Below are 13535 nucleotides of genomic sequence, written 5' to 3'. Positions count from 1 at the left end.
ACACAAGGGCGGTATGATTGTGGTAAGAATAAGCAGCAAGCCTGGCTCACTTTTCTATTTCCTACAGACACAGAAATGGCCATAATTAACATTTTTATAGGTCCCTGTTTCCCAAAGCACTGGAACAACCTGCAAAGACAAAACAGATTCTAAAGAGTTCAGCGCCTCCTTTGTTGGATTTACATTTCTTATTGTACTAAATGTTTTCAGTGGACGATGGGTCTGGATGGGTCTGGACTGCGGGAAGCACTTTTGTACCTGGACTCTTACCACCAATCCATGTAGTTTGGAATTGTCTTTGTTAAATGACCCAGATAGTCATTGACCCCGAGATACTTAAATTCCTCCTCTGTTGTGTTGAAAAGCGAGCTGAGTGTAAAAGCGAAGCTCTCGAATATACCAGTCGATCTACACCCCTACCCTCACCTGAGCTCACGAACTCTGGCTAGTGACCAAAGAATGAGATTGTGGATACAAATTATGATAATTTCTCCAAAGGGTGGCTAGCCTCTTCTTTAGAGATAGGGTCAGGATGAGTGGGATAAGTGGAAGAAAACCAATGGGTGGATGGATAGATGTATTTTCACTGGAACAAAGACATAATTTTGGGTGGGGGGAAATATTGCAAGCAAGTTTGTTCATCCTTCAGCATCTTCACAGATGTCACAGTGCCATGGTCTCCATTTGATGTCCTGAAAGCTAAATCTAGCGCAGGACCTGTAGCTAACTTTAGCATATCTGTCACCAATGTATAAGGAGTCGAGTAAAAAATTAAATAAGGGAATACTTAAGAAATAAGGAAAGTACGTGAAAGTAAGTGCTAAACATGTACAGTCGTGGTCAAAAAAGAAGGAGACACGGTAAGCAAATCAGACCAATGTGCCAATGAATAAAAATACATTTTAAGTCTAGTTTTAAAGGACTCCGTGAAAGGATCAAATTTGACTGTGAAGGGAATGTTGCTTCACAGTTACAGAGAGTGCACAATCTCCTCTGAGTTTAAATCTGGAGTGGGGGACAGACAGTAGACTGTTGTCCAACAACTGAGCTTTTTTTCACTGAGTGTTTTTTAACATTTAAACTTTTAAGCACCAGTTACTCAGAAAGTAGTTATCACGAAGCTATTGACAGTAAACAAACACATCCAACACTGTAGTTTTTAACCATAACCAATAATATCCTAACAGTAATTAATATTGTAGCGTGTAAGCACTGAGACACACGCAGCTGGTGTGTCAAATGTCAATAAATGACAAAATGTTTCAAGTGAGATGGACGTATTTTGTAACGGGACATTTTAAATGTATTATTTCAAAACAAATACCAAAAAACAGGTACGACTGAAAACCAACTCTTACCAATCTGATGATGAGGACAAAAAGGTATTTTTAAAATGCTTATGGTGAACCCTCCTTCCGATCATGTTACTGACCTGTTTCCAGTTACACTAATTAGCTCTGATCTGCTTCAGTAGTTGTGCTTTTTTAAAAAAAAATCATTATAAAGTCTTCCAGTCTTCTGTTGTCTCTGTCTCAAACTTATGTGTTGCTAGTGTCAAATTCAAAGTGAGCACATAAACAAAAACATTTCTTAGTCAATATGCTGCCTCTCATAGCGTCAGTTAAATGTGAGGCCTTAATTAGCGGTTTTATTTACATTAAAGTCTTACAAATTATTTTGAACTGGATTTTTCCTCAGCTCTGAAGAGCTTTGAAAGCATCTTTCTACTTGTCATAATTCAAAGGCTTAAGTATTTCATTTTAACACATCACAACTAGTATGAAACAATTATGTACCTGCCATCAAATTTAGGTTAGAAACGAGCAGATTTACAGCACAAAGTCAAGTAGGTTTTTTTTTCAAGAGATGGTGAAGAACAAAATTACAGCCAATTGATCAATAGCTGTTTTAACAGGCTGCCATAAAAGGTAAAAATATGCTAATATGTTGTCTGTGTAGCTATATTTTTAGCTGTCCATGAGTTTTTTTCAGTTATTTTTCTTATTTCAGTACCATTCTCGCTAATTAAAACAAGGAATATTTCTGTGTGCTGTCTATTTCCCAGGATGGGGTGCTTCTTCATGTGATTTACTTGATTGTTGCCCCAAGTGGCCAAAAATATATATATATGAATATTGTTTTTAAAAGTGAAGATCAGCGAGTTTGGTGCCCCGCATGCTAGTCCTCTTTGATGCTGCAAATTTTGGTCTTCCTATGATACCAAGTAATACAGGCCAGTATTGCTGATACTCACATTTACTCATAAGTGCAGCTTATGTGTGTTTGTGTCATGATTTTTAAGATGAATCGTCGTCTTTTTGCAAATTCTGAACACTTTTTAATGACGACTAAATCACTGTAATATTTACTTTCCACAATAATGACTTAATACAGCAAAACACACCTTTCAGCTTTTTGCATATTTTGAAACTGAAACGTAAATGTGTCTGTCTCTGAAGCACTTTGGGTCGGCTCTCGTTGTTTAAGTGTGCTATAGGCTGTAAATAAAGTCAGCATGACTGTCACAGTGCATGTTTGTGGTATATTTTTTTCATTTCCATAATAATAATTAATTTAACACAATTTAGGGAGCTACATACCGAACTTAGAGGAGAGAAAGTATCGATCCAGTACCATTACATGCGTTGGCATTGATATCTGCATCGATCTCCACCTCTACCACGTGCATTAAGATGCTTCTTTATTTTTTAAGAGTAAAGCTGATGACTGCATAAAAATGAGCATATTACAGTGGGGCAAAAAAGTATTTAGTCAGCCACCGATTGTGCAAGTTCCCCCACTTAAAATGATGACAGAGGTCAGTAATTTGCACCAGAGGTACACTTCAACTGTGAGAGACAGAATGTGAAAAAAAATCCATGAATTCACATGGTAGGATTTGTAAAGAATTTATTCGTAAATCAGGGTGGAAAATAAGTATTTGGTCAATAACAAAAATACAACTCAATACTTTGTAACATAACCTTTGTTGGCAATAACAGAGGTCAAACGTTTACTATAGGTCTTTACCAGGTTTGCACACACAGTAGCTGGTATTTTGGCCCATTCCTCCATGCAGATCTTCTCAAGAGCAGTGATGTTTTGGGGCTGTCGCCGAGCAACACAGACTTTCAACTCCCGCCACAGATTTTCTATGGGGTTGAGGTCTGGAGACTGGCTAGGCCACTCCAGGACTTTCAAATGCTTCTTACGGAGCCACTCCTTTGTTGCCCGGGCGGTGTGTTTTGGATCATTGTCATGTTGGAAGACCCAGCCTCGTTTCATCTTCAAAGTTCTCACTGATGGAAGGAGGTTTTGGCTCAAAATCTCACGATACTTGGCCCCATTCATTCTGTCCTTAACACGGATCAGTCGTCCTGTCCCCTTGGCAGAAAAACAGCCCCATAGCATGATGTTTCCACCCCCATGCTTCACAGTAGGTATGGTGTTCTTGGGATGCAACTCCGTATTCTTCTTCCTCCAAACACGACGAGTTGAGTTTATACCAAAAAGTTCTACTTTGGTTTCATCTGACCACATGACATTCTCCCAATCCTCTGCTGTATCATCCATGTGCTCTCTGGCAAACTTCAGACGGGCCTGGACATGCACTGGCTTCAGCAGCGGAACACGTCTGGCACTGCGGGATTTGATTCCCTGCCGTTGTAGTGTGTTACTGATGGTGACCTTTGTTACTTTGGTCCCAGCTCTCTGCAGGTCATTCACCAGGTCCCCCCGTGTGGTTCTGGGATCTTTGCTCACCGTTCTCATGATCATTTTGACCCCACGGGATGAGATCTTGCGTGGAGCCCCAGATCGAGGGAGATTATCAGTGGTCTTGTATGTCTTCCATTTTCTGATGATTGCTCCCACAGTTGATTTTTTCACACCAAGCTGCTTGCCTATTGTAGATTCACTCTTCCCAGTCTGGTGCAGGTCTACAATTCTTTTCCTGGTGTCCTTCGAAAGCTCTTTGGTCTTGGCCATGGCGGAGTTTGGAGTCTGACTGGTTGAGGCTGTGGACAGGTGACTTTTAGGCAGATGATGAGGTCAAACAGGTGCCATTCATACAGGTAACGAGTGGGGGACAGAAAAGCTTCTTACAGAAGACGTTACAGGTCTGTGAGAGCCAGGGATTTTCCTTGTTTGAGGTGACCAAATACTTATTTTCCACCCTGATTTACGAATAAATTCTTTACAAATCCTACCATGTGAATTCATGGATTTTTTTTTTCACATTCTGTCTCTCACAGTTGAAGTGTACCTCTGGTGCAAATTACTGACCTCTGTCATCATTTTAAGTGGGGGAACTTGCACAATCGGTGGCTGACTAAATACTTTTTTGCCCCACTGTATATGAACGTGTGAAATTAAGTACTTGCCAGCCTAAGTGGTAGTGATGCAAATCCAAACTCAAAGGTTACAGAACTGTATTGGGAACAGCTGCATCGGATGCTTTGAAATTCGGACTTGTTATATTAGCTCTGATAGGCTCAATGGACAAATGGATATTGAGGCAGCATATTTTTTAAAATATCGGTTTTGGGGTGCAAGGCTTGGAAGCTAATCTAGCTTTCCTGTCTGCAAAAACCACACCTGCAGATTACTGGACTTTTGAGTGATAGCAAACAACATGCTGACCAACATGTAATTTCCCCGTGGAGAGGGGTTGGGAAGTCCCAGAGCGTTTGCTTGTTTAAAACACTGTCTGGGATGATTTCCAGGATTTTTCCAAAGAGAAAAGCCTTGTTTTTCTTTGCTGGTGTTGTTGGGAGTGAATGGAGAGCAGATTGCAGAGGCTGTTCTTCTCATGTCTGTCCAAGGCCTCGATACCTTTGATCTTCTTAAGAAACAAACAAGCTTTTTAACTTGGCACTGCCAGCTAGTGACTCTCCTCTTCTACTTTTGCTGCTCCTCAAATTGCTGATCCTAAGAAAACTCATCTTTCACCAATAGTTAACGCATGCACGAAATTGTGGTCTAAAATATGGACCCCCACCGAGTCACACAAGGTTGTTTTTTTTTTAGTGTATATGAATGCTAAAAACCTTATTAAGTGTGATGTTTGGCAGCAATGCACATAAAGTGAGATGGGAACAGATCTGATTTTATTACATCTTAACACTGCAGTAGTGTGCTGTAGCTTCAGGCTAAATCTTTAAAGAAATATGTTTTGTTCTGTTTTTAACTCCTCTTTCTTTATTAGGTTATAATGATGCAATCTGAATTGTTAAATGTCATCCATCTGTTTTTTTAACCACGTATGTTATCAGGGTTACTGTGAGACTGTGCAATGACTCATTAATTTACTATTAGTGCTACTCGGATCAACTTTGCACGGTTCCAAGCGATCCGAGCAGGTAGTACTGGATTGAAATGGAAAACTAGTTGATCCGAGTCAAATTGTGGCGATCAGTGGTGAGTCGATCCAAGTAGGTACTAACGGAAAAGGGGCTTAAATTATCAGGTAGTACTGGCAAACTTGATTAGCAAAATGCATCCACATACATGCCAAGTATCACTCACGTGCCAAAAATGGAGCGCAGGCTTCTTGAATGTGCTGTTAGTGAAATAACCGCAGCGCGAGTGATTTCGTTTGTCAGATAATTGCATTACAAATGTTAAAGAAGAAGCTACGCCACAAACGCATTTGAGAGGTAAACTTAAGTAACTGCATGAAGTTTGGACGTTTTGTAAAATGTAAACAAAATAAACAAAAACAGAACTCAGTGATTTCATAAACCCATATTTTATTCACAAGAGAAGAGAGAAAATATCTTATGAATAATCAGTGAAATGATGCTATTTAATGAAAATTATGAGCTCATTTTGAATTTAATGGTAATAATGCATATTAAAAAATGTTGGGACAGTTTACAGTTGGTAAACTGCATGAAGGCCAATTCTCTCCTACTATACTTATTATCATGCTGTAATAGTTTAGCATTTTGTTGCTGAAATATGCAAGACCTCACCTGAAAAAAACATCTTCTAATGCAGTGGTTCCCAAACTTTTTTTGCTGGGCCCCCCTTGTTTTACAAGAAAAATGTTCGCGCCCCCCCCTCATGCGCACGCACGAACACATCCTCCAACCACACACACCCATATTTTGCTCCATTGCGGTTTATTTCACACCTCAAACATTTAGTAAACAATTAAGCAAATACAAGTAATCTGCAATAAATTACAGGTAGTAATAAAATAAAGTACTAACTCTTTTACGCTATGTCCACACCTACACAGGTATTTTTGAAAACGCAGCTGTGTCATCCACACGTAAACGGCGTTTCGAATCACCGAGAACGGAGATTTTTTAAAACTCCTTTTTTGCGTTTATGTGTGGACAGGAATACAGAGTTCTTCACACAAAGTCAAAGGTATGTGCCTTTTTTCACGTCACGCTGTGTGCACGTTATTGTTTACATGAGATGAATTGCAGAATGGCAGATAGAGATGAAATACTGTTAATCTGACTATCTGCAGGTTTTACACGCTTACATATACACGCAGTTACTGTCCCTCCATTTACAAAGGCAGAGGCGTCACGGTGTAATTATTTTACATGTAGTTGTTGTTTTTTTTCTGTATAATAATATTCAACATTGCTATCAATACATTTTTCAAAAAATCCCTCTGCAAAATGGGTTCAAAAACATAAATAACTGTTGGATGCTGTTTGTCCATGATTTGAACCGGGGGAACAAATTGTGGCAGGATCAGCCTGATGTTATTTGTATCCCACTGTAACTTTACTGTATAAAGAGCTAACATCTCCAAAATGTCAGGAGTAGTTAGTCATTACAACAAGTGTTTGTGAACTACAAATCAAGAATGTGGGATACTGTTTGTCCGTGATTTAAACAGCCCAGCGCTGCTCCCAACAAAGGGAAAACCAATCCTGCAGGGAGACCTACCTCGGCATTGTGCAGGTGAAACCAAAGGGAAGATATGCTTCACCATATTTTCTAGTCTTTGGCTTAGAATGAAGTTGGTTTGGAAACATATTCAGCTATGCTTCATCTCTTGCTTTGCATTTGTGTGGGCGCCCGTGCTAGCAGTGTCCAAGCGTTGTTGTTTTGTTTTTTTTCCCTTTTCATGCCGCGCCCCCCCTGCAATGGCTCTGCGCCCCCCCTAGGGGGCGGGCCCCACACTTTGGGAACGTCTGTTCTAATGGGAGCATATATTGCTCTAACATTTGCATATATCTTTCTGTAATGATGATGCCTTTTCAGATGTGCAGGCTTCCAAATACATAGGCACTAATGCACCCTCATACATCAGAGACGCCGACTTTTGAAGTATGACGCATGAATAACAAGCCCAATGGTTTAGTCCAGAGGTCCATGTTTTCCCAAAAAGAATTTCAGATCATCAGACCAAGGAACAGTTTTCCACTTTGCCTCAGTCCATTTTAAATGAGGTTTGGCTTAGAGAAGATAGTTCACCTTCACATGTGATTTCTTCTTGCATGATAGAGCTTTAACCTGCATTTCTTTAAGTGTATCTGAGCCCCTGCGGTAATTTCCATGACAGAAATCTGCCTGTTTTTAGTGCAGTGCCACATGAGGGTCAAGAGATCATCAGCCAATATAGATTTTCAGCCTTGTCCCTGGTTTCTCCAGAAATTCTCCCAAAATTTCCAGTTAAAAAGTCCAGTTACCATCAATTCAAGCAACTATGACTACCATGACCTGAATGTCTGGGAACCTACATAGACACTAGTCTCTATAAACACTAAAGTCATCCTTAGGCCTCAATAAAACTTGAACTAGTAAGTTATAAAAAGAAATCAACCCTGCATAGTTGTTATGGGCAGACGGGGGTGGGCTGTAAACATGTTTATCTCCACTGTAAATCTAGACTTTTCAAGATGGGGTATAGGGATTGATTCACTTTTGGCGTCAGCTTTAAGTGGTCACAGTTTTCTGCACTTTTGCACGTTTGGCTTCATTTGTTACCAAAATCAAATGTGAAAGATTCACAAATTGCTTGTGCAACCCAGTCCAGGTGTAGCAGGGGCAGATGGGTGCTTTAAAGGATTCATGGTCCAGTCGTGACATTTAAAGAGATTTTGGGAAAGGTTCTGAGATGAAGGTGAGCAGTCACAGTCAACGTCTGCCCGAGTAGAAAATGCAAAGACAATCAAGAAGCAAATCTCCTTTTATTGCCCTCTTTGCTTCCTTCTCTGTGGCTATTAATGAATGTACAGCAGCCACAGTGACATTTTACACAGTTTAATCCCTGTCCCATCATACATCTGGGGATACCCTGGCATTTGGCTGCAGTGCTTTATTTTTTATTTTTTTTATCAGTGTCTGCGGCGGTGATGACCAGCACGACTTCAATCCTGCTCACTGTCACTCATCATAAGTGAGTTTATCAACACACATCTAATCGCCACACTCCGCAGGGACCTTAACCATTTGCATACTAAGATTGCTTTCTTTTGCTCGACTGAGGACGCATCTCCTTTGCATAATTATTAATGATAAAGAGACGGCGAACAAATGTGTCAGAAGGTATTAGCATCGAGTATACAACTAGATTCTAAAGGATCCCTTCAGTGACATGACGTGAGGAAAGATGAGGGCAGAGGGTGAGGAAAACAGAGTCTTGGGAACAAGACTGTCAAGGGAGACACTTTTGCATAAAGGGAAGGGGTTAATTAAAAGGCCAAAGATAGAAAATATAGAGGTAGTGATATTGTTTTGTATTTTAAAGTGTTGTTTGACAAGGAGGCTGCATAGAGGCTAAAAGTGTTGTCAGAAAGAATATAAAAAGGGAAGAAAGCAAAAAACAAATAGCAGTCAGATGTGAAGAGAGTACCCGAAGGACTTAAGTTTAGTGGCGGAGCAGCAGGATGCAGGATGAGGAGCGGAGCCTGAAATATAACATATAATTACATCAAAGAAAATATTGCTCCAGTAGAAGGAAAATCCACAGTGGTGAACAACACAAGATGTTTACATACAGCAGAGTCACTGTAGCTGCTCATTGCACCATTTCTGCTGTGTACCATTAAAGCAGCAGGCCCATATTGTCTGTCATCTGTTGTCGGTAATTACCACTTTTTACACTGTCTTACCCTCTGTGGATAATGTTCATCGTCTATACGAGAAGTGTTTCGTGTGAATAGTTTAACTGTTTGCCACTTTATATGAAACAGCTGCACTCTTTTTACAGGACAGGAATAAATAAGTCAAGCAAGCTACGGTTCAGTTGGGGGTTGAAATGTCCTCCCTGCATTCTCTGCTAAACACAGGCCTGTATACCGTCTGCACAGTCTAATAGCATGATATTAAAAATGCCCACAGCGATTGTTAAGTCACAGCGGCGCATTTGCACCACGATGGATGACCTTTTGGTAAATCTTAACGAGGCTTTTTCACGAGTTTCAAAAGCAAAACATACGGTGGAGTGTAGAATAATACCAGTCACGTGAAAAATGTGAGCAGCAGAAAAGTAAATCACCGTTTTCTGTGGAGTCTTTGGCTGCACACTTTAGCTGCGTTTCTCTTATCTTTCTGACTGCAATTAAAACGATGTGATGCATCGAAACAGCGGCCAAGTTGCACTCTGTGTGTTGTAGTTAACACGTCAGCTGTTTGCACCTGTCTGCCCCCTTTTCAGGAGCCTGTCCAAACTTCACAGCAAGTCACAGCTTGGAGAATAATCTCGGGGGTCAGGCAGGGTCGTCAGTGGTCTCCCTTCTGGATTTCCTTCAACAAATAAACTGGTAATGACCTTTGACCTTTCGCTTTTGCATGAGAATTGACATCAATATTCCACAACCCCACTATGGCAACCTCAAATGTCAGCCCTTGAAACCCAAACTTCTTTTTTTTTTATGACCCCAACCAGAGGTGGGGGAGCGAGGGTGGGTGGGTACGCATTTGAGAGGTGGAGTCGGGGGAGGCAAGCTTTGGGCTCATCTGCATCACAAATTAGGGCGCTTAGAGAAAAATCAACCATCCATGATTCATTACATGTTTCCTGCTGAGCCTCTGCGATGGCAACTGTCCTAGCAACAGGATCCTAGCAACAGCAACAACTCTCCACCACCGCAGCAGCCAATCAGGAACTTTGATGCCTGATCAAAATTTAGCCAATGAAAAGGGGAGGGCACTGGGAAAGCATGATGATGCATTTCCTTGTGAAGCTGGTGAGACTGGGGTGTGTTTGTAAAACGTATATGTGTGAAAAAGTAATACTAAAATCCTCACTTTATCCTTCTGATAAAGTGAAGTATTACGTGATGGTGTTTTAGAAGCATTTTTCTGTGCAGTAGTCGTAGCAGTTACAGCAAGTACTGTGCAAAATTTCTTGAGCCACCTCATGTTTCTTTTTTCCTTTTTTTGCTTCCAAGGACCCAAACTTGAGCAATAGTAGCAGCCTGTTACAAAAACACAATTTCTTACCATTTCTTTAGTTCAATCTATGAAAACTGGCAAAGATAACACACTTTGATGGGCATAAAATTGTATTTTTGTAATAGCAATAAGGGGGGCTGTCATGAAACCATTCTTAGGGAAGGGAAAGAGAGCGAAAAGGCTGAAAATCAGTGGCAACATGTCTTATGGTATGATAAATACAGATTTGACATTTCTGGTTCAAATAATTGTTGATATATATGGTCAGGATACAACATGGAGTCTCTACATGCGTCTTTAAAACACGGTGAAGTCTCTGTGATGCTTTGGGTCTCCATTTTAGTCAGTGGCGTTGGTGATCAAAGTTAATGGAATTGTGAACACAGAAAAGTACAGTCATATTTTGATTAGTGCTGTCAGCCTTAATCTCGCTAAAATGACTTTAACACTATAACCGCATTAACGCGGCAAATCTCCGTTAGCGAGTTGCGATGGCTGTACGGCATCAACGCATTAGCACGGTTAGTTCGCTAACGTGTTAGCGCCGTGCCGGCGATCCACGTTAACTCGCTAACGGAGATTTGCTGCACTAATTTTGATCTTTGTAAAGCATCTGATCGGCAACGGTTTAATTTTTCAGAACGACGGGGATTCCAAACACACCACCAATACAGTAAACGCGTACCTGGATTGAAAAGCACACAATGGAAAACTATCAGTCATGGATTGGCCTCCCCAGAGCCTGGAGCTTAGACTGAATCAGTGCGGTTTCATCTTGACAGAGAATAATATATTTCTTGCTTGGTGACGGTCTGCAACACCATCAGTAATTCAGACATATTCCCAGTTATCACTGGATTCTACCACCAGTTCTGTTAATAACGTTTATTGACAAAATTTATAGTAGCCAAGGGAGGAGGGTGTCTGGTTTAGTTGCCTCAGGGTCAAGTCTTCACTTTTTGCAGATGATGTGATTCTGTTGGCTTCACTGAGAAGTAGTGTCCTCACACTGGTCCTTCGTTTCCAGTCTCATCGCACCTCCAAGCCCAAGTTGCTGCCCCAAGTGGAGGAGTTCAAGTCTCTCCCATGTTCACAAACCTTATTTGAACGTGCATGCACTGGCTGTATGCTAATTGCCCGATGTAATCATATAAACACACAATTGTCTTTGTTCCACAGACATTTTGTGGTGATTATATAGTTAGTCTCTGAGGAAAAGGTGATCTTATTTGATTAGCTAAAAAAGACCTCTCTTATTTTCATTTAGTGCATGCACATTTTTTTTTAAAAAGGTCTTTGTGTCTTTTCTACTTTGTTACAAATGTCTCTTAGGCTGCCCACATGCAACATAATGATGATGGTGTTGATTTACAACTGACTCCTCTCACATGTAAATGATCCAAAAGTGTGGGATGTTTGTTCACCTGCTTCACTGTAATCAGGCATCATTTTTCAAAGAGCGCTTCCACCATCATCTGATGTCAGATAGGCCTGATCTTCACTTCAAAGGGACTCTAAGCAGGTCCAAATGCTCTGATAATATTCAGTGTGATAATACATCAAGCCGATGTCTTCCTCTCCACTTTTGAGTAATCTCACTATTTTTTCTAAAGGCTGAGATCCCATTTCCTTTAGAAAATGAAGAAAGGTACACACAAAATGTTTAAAACATCCATAAAGGAAACCATTTTACATGTTCTCTGTTCTGGCAGATAATTAATGGAGTGATCCCAAAAGTTTTCAATCTGGCATATCACAAAAGTACTGTCAGATGGATTTAACATATGTTTAAAGTGTTTGAATTCATTTTAAAATACATGTCATCCTAGAACTGATCAACCTGGATACTGGAGTTAGGAGTATGGCCAAAATGATTGACAGGTGTCCCAACCCAGGCAGCTGAATTTACATCCAAGTCTTTTATACTGTCTTAATTTAACAGCTGCTCATTATATTTATTAACCACATTTTATCCATTATTTTTGCTCTACGCCCTCCGGTTGGATACTATCTAACAAGCACCCGTCATGATGGGACAAATGTATTCCCCAACTGATTGATGAGTAGTTGCTTGCAAAAGCCCAGTGCAGGCCTGGAAAGCAGTTAGTGACCCCACTGGAAAGTTGTATATGGTGTAGATGTTTGTTGTACGCTGAATTTAGCATATAACTATAGAAATATTCAGGTATTATATTTGCAGTAAGCTACATCAATGCTATATCTTTCGGCGGGAAAACATCTGCACTACCTATTGCTATTCCTCAATGGATCTGCAGACAGTGAAAAAACATTGGTGAAGCAGAAGTTAGAAACGGTGCCCTGATATCTTGACAGTGAGGAAGCTACATTAACACCACTGCAACCCTCTCCGTGTGGATGGTGCGAAGAGAGATAGATTGTATTCTCCCCAATGAGCAAACACACATCTGCGCTACATAGCACCTACCACTACCTACACAGAGCATGTAGGTCTGAAATACATTGCTGTGCTATCTGGGACGACACAACTTTTGCCTTGAAGTCAATGAGGTCTATTTATTGTTTCTGTTGTACTTTTTCAACTTTTGCTACCTCCCCGAGGTTAATTAGTGAATATTTTTACCCTGCAACAGCTAGCAACTTCCAGGAACCACTCACCAGCTAGCTAGTGAGTGCACATCTTTCCCAAGGATACCAGGGGGTCAGCAGTCGTTCTCGAGGCTTGCCTGAACATATTTTCTTTATCTATTCCAGTTTTTTGTCATTAATTTTAGCTAACAGATTTAGATGCTAGCTATACTATTTGCTAATAAATTCTGACTTTTCAATCCTAACTTTAGCTAGCTGTTGATTTTTGTTTATCCATGCTGTTGGCAACCCACTAAAATTAGCAGCTTCTGCATCTGTTAACCATGCTTTTAGCAAGCCCTTTGAACCATTTTATCTACTGTTTTAACAGTACTTATTTATTGTCGTTTGTATTTATACTTCTTAGCCATTGCTTACGATGTAAACATACTTATGTGCACTTAGTTCTCTTTTTTTTAACACAGCAGTCAAATACATCCTGACTGATGTGTAAGTAGTCCCTGTAGCTTAGTTACACTTTGGGAATCACTGAATAAAAGGGCTGCTTTTTACTAGAAGAGATAAATATAACTGAACAATAAGTTCAATACTTGAAC

Source organism: Neolamprologus multifasciatus, chromosome 9, assembly GCF_963576455.1.
Source record: "Neolamprologus multifasciatus chromosome 9, fNeoMul1.2, whole genome shotgun sequence".
NCBI classification, from domain to species: Eukaryota; Metazoa; Chordata; class Actinopteri; order Cichliformes; family Cichlidae; genus Neolamprologus; species Neolamprologus multifasciatus.
This window is presented reverse-complemented; position numbering follows the sequence as displayed.